This window comes from Rhipicephalus sanguineus, chromosome 1 (assembly GCF_013339695.2).
Source record: "Rhipicephalus sanguineus isolate Rsan-2018 chromosome 1, BIME_Rsan_1.4, whole genome shotgun sequence".
Taxonomy (NCBI): Eukaryota; Metazoa; Arthropoda; class Arachnida; order Ixodida; family Ixodidae; genus Rhipicephalus; species Rhipicephalus sanguineus.
Window position 1 is genome coordinate 282,558,814 of NC_051176.1, and position 23,237 is coordinate 282,582,050.

The following is a 23,237-nucleotide window of genomic DNA, read 5'->3' on the forward strand; positions in this document are numbered from 1 at the left end:
CGGAAGGGAAGAAAGTACGGCAGATGCCACATGCACGAGCCGAGCTCAGAAAGGACCCTTTGAAGAAATATTCAAAAGCTAGGGATTGAATTTCCGTCAACTGTAGAAAAGCCCGCTCACTCCCTGTTTCATTCAGCGGAAATCCATTAGAAAACGCATATAGGCTGCGCGATGAAAACTTATTAAACTTGCTCGCCAACTTCAGCTTTCGATAAGTGTCCTTTACTTGATGGCATTATTTCTTCTTTTTTTTTTTGCGTCCCTTGTCTTTTCTCAGTGTTCGGGGTCGTACATGCACGCCCGTCCAAATTAATAACTGAAGGAAAACTCCACGCGTCCTCTGCACGCTCCTCACGCGGAGGTTGGAGGCGCTATTTATAATCGAGGCATGGTGTCAACAAAAGAAACACGCACGCAGCGAAGAGACGGTGGAGACTGCAGGGTGGTTGCGTCATACCCACGGACGGCACACATTTCACTCGCTCGTTATCAGCGCCAAACTCGGGCAAAGTTGTTTGCGACCGCGTGCTTCAGTTTCAGGTGACGCTATGGCGGCTGCCCTCTAATCAATGTCAATTTGTCCGGCTTTCAGCCCAAGCGCGCAGACTGCGGTTGTGTTTCAGCTAGTGTCGCGTGTTCCTCGTAATAACAACCCTTTGCGGCGTAAACGAATTAAGAGACCATAAATGCGAACACCGGAATGCGTGTGTACAGAGTGAAAGCGAACCCGGTTCATTAGGAATTAAATTACCCGGAAATTATGGACAAGTTTATCTATCTGACCACGCGAAAGTGTATCACTCGTCGAAACTTAGCCCATAGCATTAGTCAAATGGAATGGCATGTCGCGCACAAGCCTTCATCCGATCCACCTGAGCTCTTCGACATGATAAGTGCGGCAAGTTGGGCAGGTTGGTAAAGTTGCATTACTTCGACTGGGTAGCGCAAAAACGTGGTTTGAAGTTAGCGCTTGTGCTGTCTACGTCTCTATCTTTTGTTCCGTGTTTTTGCGCTACCCAGTCGAAGTAATGCAGCTCTTCGACATGTTGACGAGCGAGCGACTGTGTCGTTGATCGGCTTTCCAGACAACGGAGGCGCTTAAATTTGCAAAGCAACGCGTTAAAGCGCGAATCGTGTTCTCCCGTGCTACACGGCCGCGCGCAACAACACATAAGTATTTTGGAATGGAAAGGCCTCGAACGAGCAGTGGAGTTAGAACTTGACTGCGCTGCTAATATCGCATTTAATTTGCTTCATTTCCAATTCGCACTCGGAGAGAGCTGATAAAAAAAAAGTGCCTCCTGCCACCCATTTGCTGTATTCTTAAAGGCGTCCTGAACCATTTTTCCAAGTAATCATCGGATGACATCAGTATAGGAGTTAACTGCCTCACGAATCGATTGCCACAAACATTTCTGGAATCCGACTAAAACGAGCGGAGGGATTTGTCGCGTCCTTTAAGTGCTTCCTCTCTACTGTAATCCCCACAAATGCGCTGGAAGCTACACGGGGAGGAATGACACGGGGGAAAGAAGTTGACATTGAGCGCGCGTGATGAAACGCGATCGCTTTCTCCCGTTGTGATCCAGTGTGCGCGAGTGTGGCTCACTGTGTAAAGTTAGCAGACTATGGAGGGCGGCGCCGGCACGTGGGGCGCCCCGTGGCAAGAAGCGCTTGTGACAAAAGCGGCGCTATTGGCTTATGTCAGCTATCGGCCAATGGGAGCAATCTTCTGTATGACGACATACAGAAGGTGCCCCGCCCACCAAAAAGAGTGAGGACGGGCCTGAAGAGAGCGCCCTTGAGAAAGTTGCAACTTCGCGCCCCGCTTAAAGGCAAAACCCCATATACGCGAAAATGCACGCGACAGCGACGAGCGACGCGACGTAGATGGTCTTCGCGCAAGGGATGGGCAAACCCCATTCACGCGACGGCTTCGGCGAGCGATCTCCACTGTTGCTGGCATGAGGGCGTTTACTCGTGCCAAAAGTGACCCGTTGTCAGCGGTATGCAATGTAAAATGCGATGTTTTGTTTTGTACATAAAATGTTTATCATTGTCTTGCAGCATTTTTTTTTTCGATCCCATCACTGCTGCTACGTGCCGCCAAGCCGCGTCACAGACGGCGCGGGACTTGTAGTTCCCGTCCATGAGGTCCCGTAACGTTCGCGTTCAACAACGTCACGTCGTCAACGTTGCGCTCGTATGAACGTTGTTGTTGATGCGCGTCGATAAGAAAGTGGCGGCAATCAGCAGTACGTCATGTTTATCATTGTCTTGCAGCATTTTTTTTTCGATCCCATCACTGCTGCTACGTGCCGCCAAGCCGCGTCACAGACGGCGCGGGACTTGTAGTTCCCGTCCATGAGGTCCCGTAACGTTCGCGTTCAACAACGTCACGTCGTCAACGTTGCGCTCGTATGAACGTTGTTGTTGATGCGCGTCGATAAGAAAGTGGCGGCAATCAGCAGTACGTCACTGATGCATCTTGTTCCGGTGTTTTGCTATTGGCTGCTTGAGCACAGCACTTCCGGGCGACGAGCGACGGATTCCAAATCTGAAAAACCGAGCGATCGCGCGAAATCGACCACGCGACACGTCGCGCGAGCGGCTCGTTTCGTCGTTCATAGCATCGCTCGTCGCTGTCGCGTGCATTTTCGCGCATATGGGGTTTGGCCTTAAAAATTGCAGTTTCTTGCGCACAACACGAAAGAAAGAGATAAGCACGAAACATCACACGCAAAATATAAGACGTCCACTTGTGTACTTCTGACGACTTGCCTTTTTTCCTGACCAGATTCTGATGCGACGCGCCTTCTTTCAAAGTTCGTCATGGGACGTTTCGGTTTGACTTAACGCAGCGGGCGCCTTCCCTGCGCGACCAGCGCGGTCAGCCTCGATATCGCCTTGATCGGGGCCTTCAATTTCGATGACTGAAATCTCAAAGTGCGTTTTGGGGGGATTTCTACAAAATAGGTATGCCATAAATTGTCACGTTCTACAACTGTTTCATATAAGCAGCTGCTCTCAAGTTAAGAATTAGAAGTTAATTATTCATCTCAATGTAACTTTAGGTGCGGCAAATTATTTCCACCTAGACGAAGACGGTTTGAGCGGCAACATTGCAATCTTAGTATCGGAGGAGGCCGGCGCAGGGGACAAACGTAACTTACGCCATTTTAGAAACTTCATGCGTTGATGAGCTATTCCTCGACAAAACTTTGTTTTTTGTTTCCTCTGACACCGCGAAACGGGGCGCGCTGACAATGCTGGCAGCGCTTGTCTACGTAGTTTCTGTATATGCCTCCAAAAAGGAGCCATACGCATTCTTAGACGGACTACAGTTGGTAAAAAACAGCGCGCGAGATATACAAAATAAAAAGCGCACTGTGGTGTCTGATCCTTTATCTTTTGTCTTTGTTGAGCGCTAAGTATTTAATATAATACGGTAACTCTACGTAGGTTTTAGCCTAATGTCACCGTACATACAACACTATGGCCACGCCACTCTAGGCGCTGTCGATCATGGAGCATGCTGCGTTGAATTGCCAGAGGCGCTCAATCCGTCGTTGCGCGTTTTGTAGGCAGCGACGGTTGATTGCCGAGGCATGACTTTCGGGAGATAAATGTTGTAAGAGGTGCGCTTAGGCGGCCAGCATGACGACGTAGTGAAAGCAAGCGAGGCGGTATACATTACGTAATCAGCCTTCTTCCGGCGGCGCCCTCGTTAAACTAATTCCGATATTTATGAGGGGAAAAGCGAATTCTCGTCGGCAAATGTTTGAATAGCGGATGACGGTTTTAAAAACGTAAATGTTTTTGTGTGTTTTCTGCAGGCACCCACGTACAGCCAGCGTCGAAATTTTAGAGACCACGAGTCACAATAAATTAAAACCTTAATATAATAATAATATAATAATAATAATCAATCAATACGATTGATCAATAATACGATAATAATAATACGATCAATAATAATAATAATAATAATAATAGTAATCAATCAATCAATCAATCATTTATTTAACGTGCCCTGGAACAACCGTGAGGTCTTTGTGCAGGCGCACGCAAAAAAAGTCAATAAAAATAAACAATACAATACAGACAGTCTTCAGAAATAAAAAGAGCAAAAACACGTAGACAAAGAGAAATGAACACAAAAGGGGAGGAGTAAAATAAGACAATATGAGAAATATTGAAGGGGAATAAAAAATTAGATTGCACATATACAAGTATGCGGAAAGACGGAGAAGGGAAGACTTTGTACATTGTGCCATACTATGTCAAAACAGTGCGAAGCTCGGATAAAAACAATGATTGTGGACTATGAAAAACGTCAAGATCAAGAAAATTAATATTATAAAGACTTTGTATTCTGTGAACGGTAGAGTGTTGGAAGAAGCAGGCGGGTACATGAAACGGTCTGTTCTCTCTGGTTAACTTACGCGGAATTCGAAAATTTACACAATTGAGAAGTACAGGGCAGGATATGATACCGTGGACTAGCTTGTAAAGAAATAAGAGATCAGAGCGATTTCGTCGGCAGTGAAGTGATGGCAGTGATAATGATTCAGCAGTACTTGAACGAGATCCAGAGTCATTTTTAGCAAAGCGATGGTTATATATGCTGAGGAATTTTTTCTGGACTCGTTCAATGGTGTTACCGCTGGATTGAGCAATGCCATTCCATATCACGGACGCATACTCAAGTTGCGGAAGACATATTGCCATGTACAATTTGTGTAGGGCCATGGGAGACCTGAATTCTCGAGATATTCTACAAACACATCCGAGAGAACGAAGGCCCCGCATAGCAGCACGCTTAACGTGAGAAGAAAAGTTTAACGCGCTGTCAACAACAACACCAAGATCACTGATTTCATAAACCTTGCATAACGGCACAGAATTGACAAAGTATTGAAATGACACGCTAGATGTTTTGCGAGTGATAGACATGAATTTTGTCTTTGAGGTATTTAGAGAAAAGTTATTGCCGTTGCACCATTCGGAAAAAGAACACAAATCTGACTGCAGCAAGCGACAGTCGTTAACTGAATGAATTTCCTTAAATATCTTGATGTCATCGGCATACAAGAGGAAAGAAGAATTACGAATAATAATAATAATAATAATAATAATAATAATAATAATAATAATAATAATAATAATAATAATCAATCAAACGTTTATTTAACGTGCCCAGGAACAACCGTAAGGTCTTTGTACTGGCGCACGAAAAAAAAAGACAACAGTGTACGAGGCTATGTAATAATAATATTAATAATAATAATAATAATAATAATCAATCAATAAATCAATCAATCATTTATTTAACGTGCCCAGGAACAACCGTGAGGTCTTTGTGCAGGCGCACGCAAAAAAAAACAATAAAAATAAACAATACAATACAGACAGTCTTCAGAAATAAAAGCAAAAACACGTAGACAAAGAGAAATGAACACTAAAGGGGAGGAGTAAAATAAGACAATATGAGAAATATTGAAGGGGAATAAAAAATTAGATTGCACATATACAACTATGCGGAAAGACGGAGAAGGGAAGACTAATAATAATAATAATAATAATAATAACCGTATTCCCACTGCCTGGGCAGGCAGCCCTGAATTTAGATTTCCAGCCTGTTCTAAAATGCGCTAACATGTACAGTATATACTGTACCTCACGGATTGAAATAGGACACTCGGAGCGCGTGCCCGCCGGTGCATGCAGCGCCGCTCGTGGGTACTTATGGAACCAAGCTGTTGCATTCTGGTATAGAATGAGGGGGAGAATATTTGTGCAGCAGAATTGCTCCTCCCGGTCACCGACGAGCCGGCCTGTAGTTCAACGTCACCACACTGCCAGCGTGGCGCTGCAACGCTTGCGCGCTTTCGTATGCCGACTGAAATGACTCGCCAGTGCGCACCTCGTATATTGCGGCGACAGCAACGGACGCTCTCGTTACATGCGCTTTGGCGATGCCGCACGCATGCTGTGCAAGTAAGACACAGGACTCAGCTAAGAGATTGCGCCTTACAGCGTGCATGTAAGCATTGCGTTCTGCCAACATTCATGTGGAGGGCCCGCTATCGTCGCGGTTATCAATCGAGTCACAAATCGCGGGGAAGTAAAATAATGTATGTTCTTCCCACTTTCTTCGGCCATGTTCGACATCGTGTCGCAAGCAGCGACCGATGTAGCATCAACGAACGCAAGTAAGGCGCAGCCGCTTAACTGGATCCGGTGTATTACTTGCGCAGCATGTGTGCCGCATCGCCAAAGCGCGTCTAACTAGCGCGTCCTCAGCTCGCGCCGCAATATAGGAATATAGGAGGTGGCACTGGCAAGCCATTTCGTCCCGCATGAGAAAGCGTGCAAACCTTGCAGCGCCCCTCTGGCAGTGTGGTGAACTGCAGGGCGGCTCGCTGGCGACCCAAAGGAGCAAGTCTGCAGCGTAGATGTTCTCTCCCTCGCTCTATACCACACTGCAACACATTGGTTCCACCAGTACCCACGAGCGGCGCTGCATGTACCGGCGGCCACACGCTCCGAGTGTCCTGTTTCAATCCGTGAGTACTGTACTGCGTAGTTCGATCGACCAAACACATTCACAAATAGCTGGGAAATTCGAAGTTTTCTCAGACCTAGTGATTTCTAAACTTTTGACGCCGGCTGTACGTACGTATAGCCGCGGATTGAAACTTCTAAGCAGCACAAGACGCTCTGCAGCGCCTTGCAGACGCGTCACTTTCGGAGAGCAAGGATAAATCCTCAAAAACCGACTCCCCGCCCGCGCTCTGTGACACTGTAGCCGACTGGCCTTGACCATAGAGCGCCGGAAGTTTAGCACCCGCCTGTGTCTCTGATTGGAGGGCAGCATTCTGTTGCCGTCACCTCCCATCCGGTCGGCCGGAAAGAAAAGATTTGCAACCCGCTTCGCGGAATGTTTGCAAATGCGCACCCAGACATGTTTCGGTAATGCAGCGCGAGCGTAGCGTGCGTCGGCGAGCGGGACAAATGTCGACTCACCGGAATGGGATTATGCTAAGGAGAACGCGTCGCATACGGTGCCTTGCCATGCAGCATCAACTTCGATGTTGGAAAACGCGCCCCCTTGCTCTGGCATTATATTTGCTTGTTTCAGGACAGGAGACGCATGGAGGCGCTCTCTTACTTTTATTTTTTTTTTTAGGAAACAATTTGTCAAGCGCTCATAAAATAAGGCCTGCAGCAGATGAAACTGTTCTTTACGGAACGCTTTGTAGAAATGTTCTTTACAGAACGCTTAAAAGGATTCCAGAATAAATTTATGGCAAAAATGTTCCAATCAAGGTGTTCGTACCGTGGCTTTAGGCAAAGCGGTCGCGACTACCTTTAATACCACTGGACCCTGAAGTCAGCATTCAATCACGTGATAAAAGACGCATTCGCATTCAATCGGCCCCAAAAATCTCGAAAAAGAAAAGAACGCTGGTTTACTTCAAGCGTGCACTTAATTCTGTCCGAGTGTTCGTTATTTGTTTATTAGCAGCGAAGCTGTTTGAGCAGCCTATCAGAAAACTATCATCATCATGAACGGGTGTGCTCCACAGAAATTGGGCAAATCCCACTACTCACCACTGGTTCTCTAAGAGAGAGAGCGAGAGAGAGAAGGCTACAGAAAGAAAGAGAAATAGAAAAATTCAGACAAATAATGGGAATAAAGACATAAAAAGATAGAAAGATATAGAAAGAGAAAGACAGAATGAGAGAGAAAGAAGCAAAGTGAGAAAGCGATAGAAAAAAATGAAAAGATCAAGAGAGAAAGAAAGAGAGAGAAAAAAGCAGAGATAAAGAAAGGGTCGTTCTACGAGAGGTGCGAACGCTCGGTTCTGGAGTTTGGACATCTGTGTCCAGTTTCGCTGTTTCAAGCCTTGCGCGACTTAGCTTCGCCAATTTTCTTTTTTTTTCTGCATTCTTTCCCCGTTCTCTTCCTATCTTCATTTCCTCTATTTCTCGCCTCCCCCTAAAGAGTAGGCAGGAGTTGCGCCCCTGTTGATGGCAGTTGTGAGCCTGCACCCTCCGCATTTTACTCTGTTATATGAACTTCCGAGCAACATCCGTGGCGTCGACGCCGTGCTATTTCGATATGAAAGAGCCAGTAGTATTACATTATTTGTATAGTGAAAAGTACGCAAGATATTGTGAAGAGTAACAGCTTCGTCCGCACTACTATAATTATATACCCAAACGGTAGTTCGGCGTTGTGCGGTGCTGTTAAACACGAGATCGCGGGTTCGGTTCCCGGCCACTGCGGACAGATTTAGATGTGGGGGAAACGCCAAAACGCCCGTGTAATTACATTCGGGTGCACGTTAAAGAATCTGGACCGCGTGAATAAGATCGACACGGTGTCTGCCCCAGTGACTGTTTTCGTTCGCCCCAGATTTGCTCAGATCTCACTGGCGCACCGAGTGGGCACTGGCGCACCGAGTGGGCACTGGCGTTTCGCGGGGTGTCCACCCAGCACCAAATGTCAGGGAGCCACGAAGTGGATGTAATGGAATTTGCAGGCGCATTTCGATGGCCAACCAAGATGGCTGAAGAGCCACACGCGCAAGCGTTTCACGCATCATCGTCGTGGTCTTCGTCACTCTCGAGAGCACCGCCCTAATGCATGTTCGTGCCGCTCGGTGACAATATTTTCGTAGTGTCACCAGTAGACGGCGACTCCGTGACACATGACAACAAGTCTCCCGAATCGTTTCGTTGTAGCTAAACTGCAAAGTGTACCCGAATCGCAGCGATCGTCGTGTAAAATCATAGCATGTATACCGGAATCAGCTCGGCTGCCATCCGGCGTCGCTGCGTCCATGGTTCCGAATACGAGCTATATTCAAGATGATCGGATGCCTCGATCGCAGGGACAGTGTCTTGCGCCGATTCGGCCTCTCCGGACATCGAGATACCCCGAAGTGCCTCCTCACTGGTGCAAAACTGGCTCTTTACTTTCTCAGGCGTGGTGGAACCGCTGTCGAGAAGACCGGAGAGGCAGGCCGCTAAGCGAAGCACAGCCGCAAGTGAGGCAGCAGAACCTGCGGAGAGGCCTTGAAACGGTTTGAAAAGGCGAACCATTCGCAGTTTGCCCTCTCGTGAATGGCCATAATCGCGCTCTTGCTGCGGAAAGCGCCACTGTGATCCCTAGTGCGAGGGCGAGCGAAAAGTTCGCATTTAGGATTGTTATGAGACTGCAGATTTGCGATTACAGCTGGATAGTTGGCCAGTGAGCGACCAAGGTAAATATAAATGGTAGCGAAGCTTCCATAGAAGCCCATACGTTCAGAAAATGGCTGCTCATCAGCTGCTAATGGGGCTTAGCGCCATCTGTGTGAGGAGGGAACACTTCCGGCGGAACAAAAAATAAAGCAGATGTGACGCAATATCCCGCAAAAAAGTGACGTCATTTTGTTGGCACCAGCGCGAAATTTGACCTCAAAATATTTTTCTTAGGCCCCTGATCGCTAAGGACTCGCGCTAGGGCAAGCCGGCAAGCCCTTTGCGAATGAGCTTGAAGCCAACGCTAGCTAAACTAATATCGACCCGTGACTAAACATCGGTGTTTAAGTGAACCGTCGTGCAATTCGCCTTGGTTTTACCAGGAAACTTTATTCTTTGAGCTTTTATTCTGCGTTCGTGTAATCTTCCACAGCGTGAATAAAGTAGGCAACAGCGTACCTCTCATGTTTACAGCGTTGCTTATTTGCTTCGCACATGCGCAGGGGACTTAAAGAGCGCATTGCATGTGTGCTTCAGTTCTAACGAGAAGAAATAACGCCTGGTCACGCGAAAATAATGATATTTTAATTTTATTCAGTGGTCACAATAACGCAATTTAACACACCCTACACAATGAGCAACAAATGTCATAATAAGTACCAAAAAAAAAATCACAGTTTCGCCGCAAAGGCGAAGCAATGAATGCGATAGCAAGAAACTAATGCTATACGAAGTGAGGCTCGCCAATGGATACTCTCAGTTTGAACAGCGTTCCTGTTACAAAGGCGGCCGAAGCAGCGAAGGAAACTAGCGTGCTTCAAGTGTCGAGCTGTGACACTTGATAGTTCGCGCTCATCTTCTGTTTGTTCATTTAGCGGCGTCGTTTAGCGGCGCTCCGTAACATGAGCGCGGACATCACGGTTAAAGCTTGAAACATCCCTCTTGCCCTCACCACGAGAAAACCGCGCGAGCAGACAGCGGAAGGCCAAGGTTCTCCTTGCGCAAATATAAGAAGAAGCGAGCGAGCTCGCCGACGACTTTTAAATGCGCTCGTCGCGCTCCTAGCGCCATCTCGCTGGTAATGAAGAAACGCTTATGAGCGTCGGCCATCTCTGAGTCCGTCCAGCGGCAAAGGTTGTGTATATAACGCTCGCCGTTAGCTATGCGGAGGACCTGCGTTCCGTGGCGTAGTGGCTAGCGCCACTCGCTGCGGAGCAAGAGGTCCCTGGTTCGATTCCGCGCTTCGGAAGCATTTTTCTGAATTATTTTTCTTTGGGGCTTTTATATATATATACATACTTATACATATACGATGCATGACGGGGGCGGACATTTTCCAGCCGAGACTGTCCATATAATTGCTATCGCAATAAAAGTGCGTACACTACGTGCACTATGTTTTGCCTTTTGTTCCGATAAATTAACCTTACGTGTATACACGTATCAAGACATGCGAATTTTAGTGATTGTAGCGCGACGGACAGGTATCAAGACATGCGAATTTTAGTGATTGTAGCGCGACGGATAAGTTAGCGATCTGCTCACCGATAACAGGAAATATAGTAGGCACCGCGTGTTCACGAAGGAAACCGGGCAGCAGGAATACTGATCCATGAAAATCCAGCAAGCACACTATTCCGAACCGTTGCCCCGGTGTCTTATCTAGAAGAGAGGGCTCGCCAGGCGTACGCGTGTTGCTATTGCATCCTTGGAACACCACATCGTTTCCGCGAGTACCGAGGAAAGCGTTCGGCGTGAAATGTTAGCCGCCTCGTGCCGTTGTCCGTTGAATACCGTAGCCAACACGTTCACCAACGATGAAACGCACTTCGCAACTTCGCGCACACCAAAATCAAATTCTCACCACAATAATTCACAGAATGCATGCAAATGCGAAACACCAGAACACCTGAGGGGGCGTGTCGCCGCAGACGAACTTACGAGCGCGCCTTTCCATGCACAGCAAGGGCTGCACTGAATGAAAATGACGTGCGCCTCTCTTCAGGGGGCGCTAAGAAAAAGGGTTTTCGTAAGAATTAAACACTGTCGTACATTCCTGGCACATCGCACCTACATAATATTGTTCGGGAAATAAATGTAATTTGTAAAACCTAAAGATTAATTTACGTTTGAATAAAACTTGGTTTTTCGCTATTAGTGTTTCTTCCCTCCAAACATAGTCGCGCTTCAATCGCAGCACCTATAACTCCCCTTGCTGGTGTCGTTGGCAATAGGTTCTGAACCGTTTTTCGCCCGAAGCTTCGCGACATATTTGCATCGCCCTTGGAGCGACTTGACCAAAATCGGTTGCTTTTTTTACCAAAGCGACCATTGGCTACCGCCGCCTGAGCTCTGTCAGTCGCTACAGTGCGAATGTTACCTAAGAAATGGAACGCCAGTATCGGCAGTCTTTTCTTTTTGTTTCGAGGATGGCGTGCACTTCCCCCATAGGCCATTTAAAGAGTCCTTGTAACAAGAACAAGGGAAGCCAAGCAACGAAGACAGTACAATGTCACAAGAACAGTGAAAACAGTTCTAAGATACTCGCTTGCATTAACCTATAAATTAAAATGTTCTGAAGTGGCAAAGTCGTGCGGTCGCATACTTTTAAACCATTTCTTGCGTTCCATTCACGGTGCGGTTAGCATATAGTGCTTTGTATGCTATATAGACGAGGTAAAAGAAACCAAAATCAAATTTCTACTTCAGAAAGCGTAACGTAACAAGGCCAGTAGATAGAGAGCCAGCAAGAAAAAGAAAATGGAAAGAGATTACGAAAGCTTCAAAACCTCCTCTTCCACATTTCCAAAATAACAAGCGGCGCAAGCGTCATGAGCTGACAGGCCAAGCGCAACAACAAGAGAGTATGTTGAAGGGACAATAATTAGCCCCACTAATGATATTATAATGATGAAGTTTCCTTTGAGGTATCATCTCAGTATAATTCATTATTACCAAATAAAATAAATGTGCCCCCCCCCCCCGCTCTTTTTTTTTTTTTTTTCGCGCCCGAACTGCACCATTGACAAGTCAATGTGATGTCACGAATGCCGAAGTACTTAGCTCGTGCGGGCCATTTTTGGTGCAGCAAAAGTTCCCATAACTTGTTAGATTCTAACTTTTTTTCTTCGAAATCGACTGTCAAAATGTATTCCAAGGTCTCCTTTGACGTCTATGAGTGGCCACTTAGGTATACTGTTACGCAGCATTGATCCAGCTTAACTCACTACCTCCCGTTAATTTATTGTAGTAATTACGTTCCGAAAGAGAAAGAATCTGTGTCCTAAGCGCCGCCCGTGCTTCCTCATTGAAATTTTTGAGCTCCCTATTCCTTTATACACGTGGTGTCGCGGCTCATTTAATTATTATGTGGGAGGCATCCTTGCGATGAACTTTTGCCTTCTTTACCGAAATGTAAATAAATGAAAGCGGCTTAGTTACATCATTACCTCGCGTGTAATACTGCCATAATCTCTCATTTTGCTAACGATTTACGCTTTGTGCGCCTCGCCGCGGTTGCTATGGCACTGCACTGCTGAGCTCGAGGTCGCGCGTTCGATCCCAGCCGCGGCGTCAACGTTTAAATGGGAGCGAAATGCAGAGCCGCTGCTGTGCATAGACTTAGGTGCGCGATAAAGAACCCCAAGTACGTAGAAGTCTGGGCTAGTTGGTATACATTAAAAGCTTAAAATAGGGCGAAACACATGACAAAGTTGTTGGCACAGAAGCATACAATACAAGCGCTAACGTAAAACTGACGTTACAAAAAGGAAAATAAGGCCTCCGCGTTGCGGCATGCATATTTGCGCATACGCAAAAAAAAGAACGCCTCATTCAAAAACCATTATGGCTAATGTTGACGACGCACGAGCATTACATCGAATAAAAAGCAAAAAAAAAAAGCGAGAAAGAAAATGGAAAAACTTGGAGGACACTAAAGGCAAATAAAAATTTATTTCAGAGTGAAAGGTCAATTCGTGAGAACGTCTAAAACGTCAATATTATCAATAGCAGTGCTCTGGTAATCGAGAAATTAAGGTAAATGTAGGACACTATATGCGCCACCAGTGGGACGTTTTGCAATGAGCCCGATGACGTCAAGAGTCCCGAGCACAAATTATCACTAGTATTCAAGCTGCTTATGATAAAAAGAAAGAACTTTCCGAACATTGTAAAACGTAATAAAATGCTGCTTGCGCGTTTCTGACTGATTCACGGAAAAAAGAACTTGACGATACAGTGGAGAACGGCGCGGGTTGCAAAAGTTCCATTTTCGCAGGGCTGCGCGGTCGCGTCTCAGTGTTAGTTTCGTTATCGCGTACGCCTGCGTGTGCCTTGCACGCTCATGAAAGTCGCTCTAACGAAAAGTTGGACAAAACGCCGTGTCCGTGTGATGTTGTGTAATGTTCCCTTCAGAGCAGAAACCACAGCGTCGGCTGCCGGGCAGTAAAGGCGGGCAGCGTTGGGCAAAACAAATGTACGTCAGGAGGCCTTTTCAGGCGCGCGATTTGAAGTGCGCTAACGCTGTGCGGCCCACTAAAACGTGATTTTCAATCAAAACAAGCATTTCCTTGGCACGAAACAAGCACTACGAGGCTCCTGGAACGCTATTTCAACAATCAGCGTCGACTGAACATTTGCCTTTAGTGTCCCTTTAAGCTTCGCATTTAAGAGTGCTACGCGATAGCGTAATCAGGCCCCGCTCGCATATCCTTTTCATTTGCTTGCTATGCTTCGCATCTTGATGGACATCAGAACCGTGCTGTCAGGGAAGAAACGTCTGTGCGCGTGACATTGACCGTTGTAGACTCTCCTAAGGTATCTTCTGCAATTGCAGTTGCGAATTGCCCACTATGCGTCGGTACGCTGCACTCTTTGTTGATGATGTCGTGACCAGTGATGATGATCATAATCATCATAATAATCATAGCTCAGCCCTTTGTAATGGGTTGGAAACTTTCAACCACCCAACCGTTACGCGGTTCACGTGTTGTGGCAACAAGCTTTTTTGATGAAGCCATTCGATGATTACTAGGAAAAGTGTCGCAGGGCCCCTTTAACATGACTCCTTACCCGACATGGCAGGGTCTTTTTCCGAAGCAGTTTCAAGCAGTGGCCCGGTTCTGTGGTAGAACACTTGACTATTACGCAGAATACTTGGGTTTAATCCTGGCTCTAGCCCTGGTTTCTATCCTTTGAATCCATCGGGATTTTTCCCTCACTGAAAACGCCGACATTTCGCTCACAACCGACGCCGCCAACGCCGACACCACATTTTCTGCAACACGGGCTTTTTAACGCTGTCGCGTTAATACAAATGGTAAAATGGTGAAACACCGAGCTCGGCGAAGTTGCACGCTCGGAGAAGGCTATCTGCGACTCGAGAAGAGGATTACTTTTTCGCGTAACTCCACCGAAGGCCTACCTCATCATCTCCCACGCCTCAAGGATTTCTTGTTGTATCCTTTATTCGGTACACTGTGGTTGGGAAAGTCTTCCAACACCGCAGACTAAACTGCTTGCTTCTTGAATCTCTTCAACAAGGTCTTCGCTATATGCTATCAAGGAGGGCGTCTGGAAAACCGGCCACCTTCAAGCACTCAATCTGGTTGGTAAAGCTGCTACGCGTTTTGTGTGGGCACGAATTTAATAGCGGTGATTTATGACAGGAGTTGACGATGCCTCTTTTTACAAGCTTCGAATGAAACGAGTCGAAAGGCTGAATGTCCTTCCTCGAGAGGCTGAATGTCCTTCCCGGGCTCATAAGCCCAGAACACGTGGTTTTCTTGAAAACTAATATTCAGATCCAGATATTGCCACCTTCCTTAATTTGGCCGTTCTAGATTGAAAACGAGTGTACCGAAACACGCGTGAAGCTCATCTAGAATGCAGTTAGCAACATCTGCCGGCTGCGCACCACTGGGCAGATGCAACTGTAGAACTGCTAAATCAAGAAAAATTGCAATATCTGGATTTTATTATTAGTTTTCAAGAAAACCATGTGTGTTGGGCTTATCAGCCACACTCGAGGAAGGCCTTTCTGCCTTTTGACTCGTCTCATTTGAAGCTTGTAAAAAGAGGTATCGCCACGTGCTGTCTTAAATTATCGTTATTGAATTCGTGCCCACACCAAATGTGCAGTAGCATCTTTGCCAACCATATGGACTGCTTGAAGACGGCCGGATTTTCAGACGGCCTCCTTGCGAGCGTAGCGGAGACCTTCTTGAAACGGTTCAAGAAGAAAGCATTTGAGCCTGCGGGGTGCGAAGACTCTTCCAACCGCACTGTGCCGAATAAAGGACATAACGAGAGGTCCTAGACGCGCCGGAGTTGATGAGGTAGCGACTGGATGCAGTTAGCATGCCTTCTGTGGAGTTATTCGAAAAAGTAATGCTTCTATAGAGTGGCAGATGGCCTTCTCTGCGTGTGTATCTTCAGCAAGCTCGGTGTGTTACCATTTGTATTAGCGCGACAGCGTTAAAGAGCCCGTGTCGCAGAAAATGCGGTGTCGGCGTCGATGACGTTTTCAGTGAGCGAAAAATCCCGATGGATGCAAAGAATAAAAATCAGGGCTCGAGCCAGAATAAAACCCAAGTATTCTGCGTGGCAGTCAGGCATTCTAACACAGAACCACGCCACTTCTTGAAGCTGCTTCGGAAAACAACCCTGTCATGTCGGGCAAGGAATCACGTTAACAGGTGTAATTTTGCGTGGCAGAAGCGAAGAATCGCACCAGGCGTCAACCCATTACCGAGGAGGTATAATTCAATATCATAAGGAGGAGGCCGAGGTATAATTCAATATCATTCATCATCATCAGCCACAGCATCAACAAAGTGTGCAGCTATGCGGGTGCGCGTATTGCCATACAGACGCATAGTCGGTGCTTCAATGGCAGTAGGCGCCCTAGGAGAGTTTACAACGGCCGATGCCACGCGCACAGGGTCTCATAATTCCCCGACCGCATGGTTCTGGTATCCACTGAGAAGCGAAGCGTAGCAAGCGAATGAGAAGGCGATGCGAGCGAGAGGGGGAGGGAAGTGAACAATAGTACGGAAAGCCGAGCTAGTTGGTACGAATTCATAGTGCAATAGCGCAAAAAACACAGGGACACAGGCAAGAGAGACGATACAGGCGCTAACTTTCAACTGATACAGGCGCTAACTTTCGTCTCTCTTGCCTGTGTCCCTGTGTTTCTTGCGCTATTGCACTATGAAGTGAACAAAATGTCAGCTAACGTTGCCATTTGAAGGAAGGCCTTTCCCAACTCTCCATGTATGGGTCATTTCTGAAAGGGATTGGGCCTCACGACTCGAGAAACATATCGATACCACCGCATGGGGGCTCGCGTGTTTGAGACCCCTGTTGTACACCAAGTACAACAAGAAGGTCCCTCTCCTTTTCTTTTCTTTTAATAATAATAACTGTTGGGGTTTAACGCCCCAAAACCACGACGTGATTATGAGAGACGCCGTAGTGGAGGGCTCCGGAAATTTCGACCACCTGGGGTTCTTTAACGTGCACCTAAATCTAAGTACACGGGCCTCGAGCATTTTTTCCTCCATCGAAAATGCGGCCGCCGCGGCCGGGATTCGATCCCGCGACCTGCGGATTTTTTTTTTTCTTTTTGTTTCTTTCTCCGTTCTCTTTGAGCGAGTATTCAACAAAAGTAAGCAGTCTGTGCATATCGGCAAAGCAAAAGAGAATATTCAAACACCCGGCCAGATTTTGAATATTTCGAAACAGCGTGGCGCCGTATAACACAGGAAGCAGCAACATGCGCATGTTGACGTGCAAAGCGATCGCGCGAACGAAGCGCAAAAATGACAGAAATGGCAAGCGATGCTAACCTAGCTTCATGCTAATGCGGAAATCACATTGTTCGTGCTCTCGTTTTCTCCAAAGCTAGTCAAAAAAAAAAAAAAATCTCGCTCATATCTTGGCATTCTTGTGACCGTATAAGATAACATGAAGCGCTCTTCACAGAAGGGTATTTCGCTCAATGCCGGACAAGTGCATTGTCTATTAATGAAAACTACGCTTACGGTTGATTAACACGCCGTGTTTTCTCTACATGCTGTTCATGCTTGACATTAATAATAGGCCCTTTTTTCAACCACTACCCTTCTAAGTCGTTTTGTCATTTCGTTTCTACGCATCACGCGACAACTACAATACTGCGATGTACGCAATTGCGCCCAGAATTGACATCGCTTTGCAAGACATTCACTGAACGAATGTTCAGCTATTGGATTGACGATAAATCCATTTCTTGGTTCCTGTACCAATGTTTCGATGTCATGAAACTGAAGAAAAAGGGATGCCGACAAAAGTTGACACGTGGTAAGCCAACTTGTCCGCGTTCCTTTTTCATTACATAGGCGGACAAAAATCACGCTATTGATATATCGTTATAAAGTTCCTCTTCCAATCCTATGTGAGCTACGTCTAACGACTGACATTTCGATATTGGATGTGGCTTCCCTTATTCCCCTTTCGTTTTCTTGAAGCACGACAAAAAATGTATATTCGCGGTCATCAATATAGCCATCACGGTTATCTTCCCTGGATATGGTACAGGATAATACAAAGGCGGAAGAGAATGGATAAATGATTTATTCAAGGTGCCTATTTGATGTTTAGAGAAAATAACAGAGGAGGCATATACGCATATCTTTGGCTCAACGAGCAGATTGCCTGCGGGTCTAAGTAAGCGAACACTTTTAAAGACGAAAACAAAGGCAGGGCACGTGCGCTTCCTCTTCCTTCAAAGCTCTTTTAACATTGCAAACGGGAACCAACTAAACACAAACAGCACGTCCTTCTAAACTGGCACTGTCATCCTTGCAACTCCGAGGAGAGTGAGTGGAAAGTTTGCGAAAACATTTTCACAGAACGAATGCTTACCGAACGCGAACGAGATGATAAGGCACCCGAGAAAGATTTTAACCTGTCACTAACGTGCGCTTCGCGGATGGTGACAGTCACTGATGTAAACAGAAAGATTATGTCGCAGGCCGTATAACATTCCAGTTGTCAGGCAAAGAGAGTGATGCCGTGTCTGGTTAAAGCTGAATTACTGTAACGTGAGGGTCGTACCAGGTAAGAATTTATCTTGAGTGGTTCACCCGCATGCAGCCTATCACAACAGCACTCGCGAGACAACGAAAGCAGACCAAGTCGCGAGACAGACGAACTCCGTACCTTTCGGGTGACAGTGACGGGCCGCGTCGGCTCGTCGGCCAAGGGGTCTAGTCGAAGGGGTCGAAGGGAAAAGTACAAGAGGTGTCGGAAGAGGCGTCTGGGTCCGGACCGGGGTCAGGCTGCTGTAGCTTGGCGAGCGGACCCGGGCCCCTTCTTATAGAGGCCCGGCGGTCCCTGTCCGCCGGGGAGGGGCTGACGGCGGGTTTCGCTTTCCCTCTTTCCCGCACCATCGCCCGAGCGACGGCGCATGCGCAGACGCGCGCCGCACTTTGCCGACGGAAAGTAGGCAACATTCACCGCTTCGTGCTCCGAGCGCAAGCGGTGGACCGTCCAGGCGGCAGACACGAGCACCTGAATGAATGAACGTGAGAGAGTCGCGTTTGTACGGCGCGAGAAACGACTTCGCCACGTGTGGACGAACTTTTCGTTTAGTTTACGAAAACGCTACCGCAGCGAGCGGTCATCATCGTACAGCTTTTTGCCTCGGAAAAGGGCAACGTGTGAATTACGCCAGTGCGGAAGCAACTCGCTTCTATGAGTTGTCTTCTTGTTTTTAAGTGAGATTAACGCCGCGCTGTCGTTCAATGAGAAATGAAAATTGCGTCTGCGATGCGCGCTCAGAAACAGATCGACCAAAGCAGAATAAAAAATAAGTAATCGCATGTATGTTTGCACTTAATAAGAACACCTCCAAATGGTGCCCCCCAATTGCTGATAAAATCAACGAAGTCTGTAAAGCCTTTTCAGGAGACGACTTATTTATTTCCTTACAAGTTTCCCTAGAAAAGAAAAAGAATGGGCGTTTCCTTAGGACAGAATTATTATTAAGCAGAATTAGGCGGCGCGGTGTCTCCACATACACGTGTGTGTGTGTGTGTGTGTGTGTGTGTGTGTGTGTGTGTGTGTGTGTGTGTGTGTGTGTGTGTGTGTGTGTGTGTGTGTGTGTGTGTGTGTGTGAGTGAGTGAGTGAGTGAGTGAGTGAGTGAGTGAGTGAGTGAGTGAGTGAGTGAGTGAGTGAGTGAGTGAGTGAGTGAGTGAGTGAGTGAGTGAGTGAGTGAGTGAGTGAGTGAGTGAGTGAGTGAGTGAGTGAGTGAGTGAGTGAGTGAGTGAGTGAGTGAGTGAGTGAGTGAGTGATAACGGTTCTGTGAAAGGCGCTAATTTTCGAGGTATATTGCTTCTGTTCTCAAGAAGACCCGCAAAACGCCTCTCACAGAGGAGAAGAACGCGGTTCGGACTTGCTAGAAATAGAGCCTGGCGTAGACAGAAACGGAGATGCTTGCCGCCAGCAGTGGATAAAAAGGGATACCATTCAAAGCGTGCATACATACGTACGCGTTGCTTGGCTTCTGGCCGCTATCTGTGTCACAGCTCTCCCGACTGGCAAGGATGACGCCAGTGCGGGTGGACTCGCGCAGCCAGTTCGTCGCTCGCTTACATTACTCTCACTATACTGCGCATACCCGCCTATTTGTGTGCGTGTGTGTGCGTGTATGTTTGGAAAAATTATGCTGGTTATCACGGTTGTAATGAGCGTACTGTCTGCCTATGTTGGGGAAAATAAGAAGGAAATTGACTGGATTAGTTAGCGCTTAATATTACATTCTATTACCCCACGTCCGCAGTTATCTGCATGAAAAAAAAAGGGAGATGGTGTTGGCAGCAGGGCGATCTGTTTCTTCAAGATAAGCCGGCTATTACCCCGTTCGGGCGCCTCATTTCTGTTAATTTTTAGAAGTCTTTTTCGCGTTCAAAAGCGCAGTACGGGCGCAACATTGCATAAGCCGGAAGCCTGTGAGCCATCTCGCGCAGGGTGCCGCCCACCCCCTTACACAACTCCTTGAAGCGAGTATGTCGATCATTATCAATCAACCATGTGTAAGGCTAACGTAATCTAGAACCTACAGGGGCAGCGGAGTGAATTCTTTCCCAATCGAATGTCCAGAGTCCACGCAGAAGCAGCATTTCTTTCGCCCTGCATGGCGTCGGAGGCGCTGTGGTGCACTGCTACGTTCGTACCAGAAAAGAAATATTAGTAGTAAAGTTTTCTTGCGAAGCGATATCCTTTGATCCACCAGTCATATGCTAATGTATACGTATGTATGTATGTATGTATGTATGTATGTATGTATGTATGTATGTATGTATGTATGTATGTATGTATGTATGTATGTATGTATGTATGTATGTATGTATGTATGTATGTATGTATGTATGTATGTACGTACGTACGTACGTACGTACGCACGTACGTAGGATCCGTAAAAACGAATACGTAAAAGAGTGTGCAAACCCCTCGAACTTAAACTTTTTCGTCGCATCAGGTGAACGCTCGACCTGGAAGTGAGGGTTCGCATGAAGAAGTATATACGACAACCGGGCACTCCACGGGAAGGACGCACTTGGTGTACCTTAATTTAGCAGGCTCGTTATTGCCTCAACAACATCACGACTCCCAACTTTCCCGCTTTTTCCTAACCGGCCACAGCCTTCCGACGCCCACTGTGCAGCGGTTACACTGTTCTTCCACCTATTTTCTTTTTTATTTTATTTTTGCGTGTGCGCGTTCTTCACTTCCTTCATGACGCCTCTCACCCACATTCTTCTCTCTCTCTCTGAAGGCATCGCAGATGAAAGGCAACGTACTAGCAATCAACGTGCGCTGAATTAACATTGCAGAAACCTCGCCGCGCTTCTATGTCAAGCAAAGACAAGTTCCAGAGAATATTCTCACTGAAAGGGGTCGCATTCCTATTGCGCAACTGAAATTGTTTTGTGCGAAATCCCAGTTCTTAATTGTGCTCTGAGACCCTACACGAACCATGGCCGTTTATGTGGAGCTACTATGCACCAAGAATACTTAGCTCGCTGGCCTATTTTATATTTGCACTGTTGTCAAAGCGTGAATTAGTTAATTACTTGCGTGAAAACATTCCTGAAGTGTCCAAACCACCTGTACAATTTTGTACACACACACACACACACACACACACACACACACACACACACACACACACACACACACACACACATATATATATATATATATATATATATATATATATATATATATATATATATATATATATATATATATATATATATATATATATATGTGAACCATCCTTTTCTTGCTTTTATTTTTAGAAGCTGCACTTGCACCATTCACAGCGCCGACAAGCGTCCCTTCTGCCTAGGCTCGACCCGCCAAGTAAATATGCAAATTTCAAGCCGGAAAAAAAAGTCATGACGGGAATTATGATGGCTCTTATCATTACCAAAGAATAAAACTACATGCGCAGCGTGTAGTTTTTGCTAGCTCGCAAAACTACCACAACGTAAAGTGTGAGCGGCGCGGGGTCGAGAGGCAACGAAACCAAGTTGGCCTTCCGCGCCGTTGTCAATGGCAACGTCAATGTGTACCCCTATTATATATGAAAGACCGGCCAGTTGGCACTAAATGTATTGTAGCAGAATTAATCGCACACATTCAGGGGTGGCGCCACGATATTTTACCGGGGGGGGGGGGGGGTGCCCACGACAATAGAGTTCCTTCAGGGGCGTAGGGAGGCAGGGAATTGGGACGCTGTGCTTTGAATATATTACCATTTCCTCTTGGAGGGATTGGGGGGGGGGGGGGGGGGGGGGCAAAGGTGGAGCAGGCGGGGAGGAGGCAGCTGCCCCCTCGTGGCCCCCGCTGGCGCCGTCCCTGCGTCGATTGCTATTTTCTTTGTCAGCAGTGCAACACTTTCGCTGTTACAAATGCATGCGCACAGGCCGATAACACGCATTCTTTGAACGTTATAGCGTGCCGATACCACCGCCGCTTAAATATATAGTAAATTGCGAGTTACAGATTGGTAAATTGCAGAGCACAAAGACGAGCGCTTCTTTTTTTTTTTTAATTTCCTGTGCCTTTCTGCGCTGCAGTTTAGAACTACAGGTTTAACCAACATGCCCCAACATCAGTGAGAGTTAGAGCCCGTTGTCGTGAGTAATATATATCGTCGGGTGCCCGAAGTGGATTTCTCAAGTAAACAACACCGTAGCGCTTACGTCCTCTTTCTCCTGTTTTATTCCTGCGAGTCTTATATCAATACCTATACAGACCATACCGGCCTTCAAATTAGCCCATAATGCACAGGACTCTGCCTCGAAACATGCGGCTCCGTTCGCGTGCGAGCGAAAGCAAAAAATACGCGTAGTCTCCATGTAGAAATAACTATAACACGTGGACACCATAAAATAGCGGTATAAAGCACGCATCGGGTCCAGACACATTAACGCAGATAAACACGGCTGAAAGTCTCATTTGCTTCCGCGCACTCTCGTGGTCGCCCGAAGAATGGAGCCGGGTTAAGTGTCGTCGCTGGCGGGGGCCCAAGTGCTTCACAGCAGAACACGGAACTAAATAAAGAAAATAAAAGCAGACACGGTAAAGGTAGCGAGTGTGGAAGGGTGCACGGACTGGGACATCTCAATTTCCATGTTTTGCGCACATACGCGCTGACACAGACGCTGTCAAAATCGCAAGATGACAGTGAAAAACACACTTTCTTTGAACGCACCTTGACCCAGTTCATCCCATTTTGTTTTATTTTTTTTATTTCGTACGTGTTTCTGCCCGTGCATGCAATATACTTGCTAAAACGGGCTTGTCCGGAGCTTACATTAGTGCTTGGGTCATCAATACTTTCTCTATTAGTGCGCTGCGCTCCACTATGGATGCTCATTTACGTTTTTGATGTAAGCGTCCGCTGAAAGAAAGATATATGAGTGGC

The 23,237-nt window shown here is 46.8% G+C and overlaps 1 protein-coding gene across 1 annotated transcript in view; it reads right to left on the bottom strand.

Moving 5' to 3' along the window:
* The window catches only part of LOC119379138 (zwei Ig domain protein zig-4), a 134,384-nt gene extending 115,786 nt beyond the window's left edge, over positions 1-18,598 (bottom strand). Inside the window, exon 1 of the mRNA XM_037648330.2 lies at positions 18,460-18,598. The gene's annotated coding sequence lies outside the window, so the exon portion shown is untranslated. The remainder of the gene's footprint in view (positions 1-18,459) is intronic.
* Between the last annotated feature and the right edge of the window lie 4,639 nt (positions 18,599-23,237).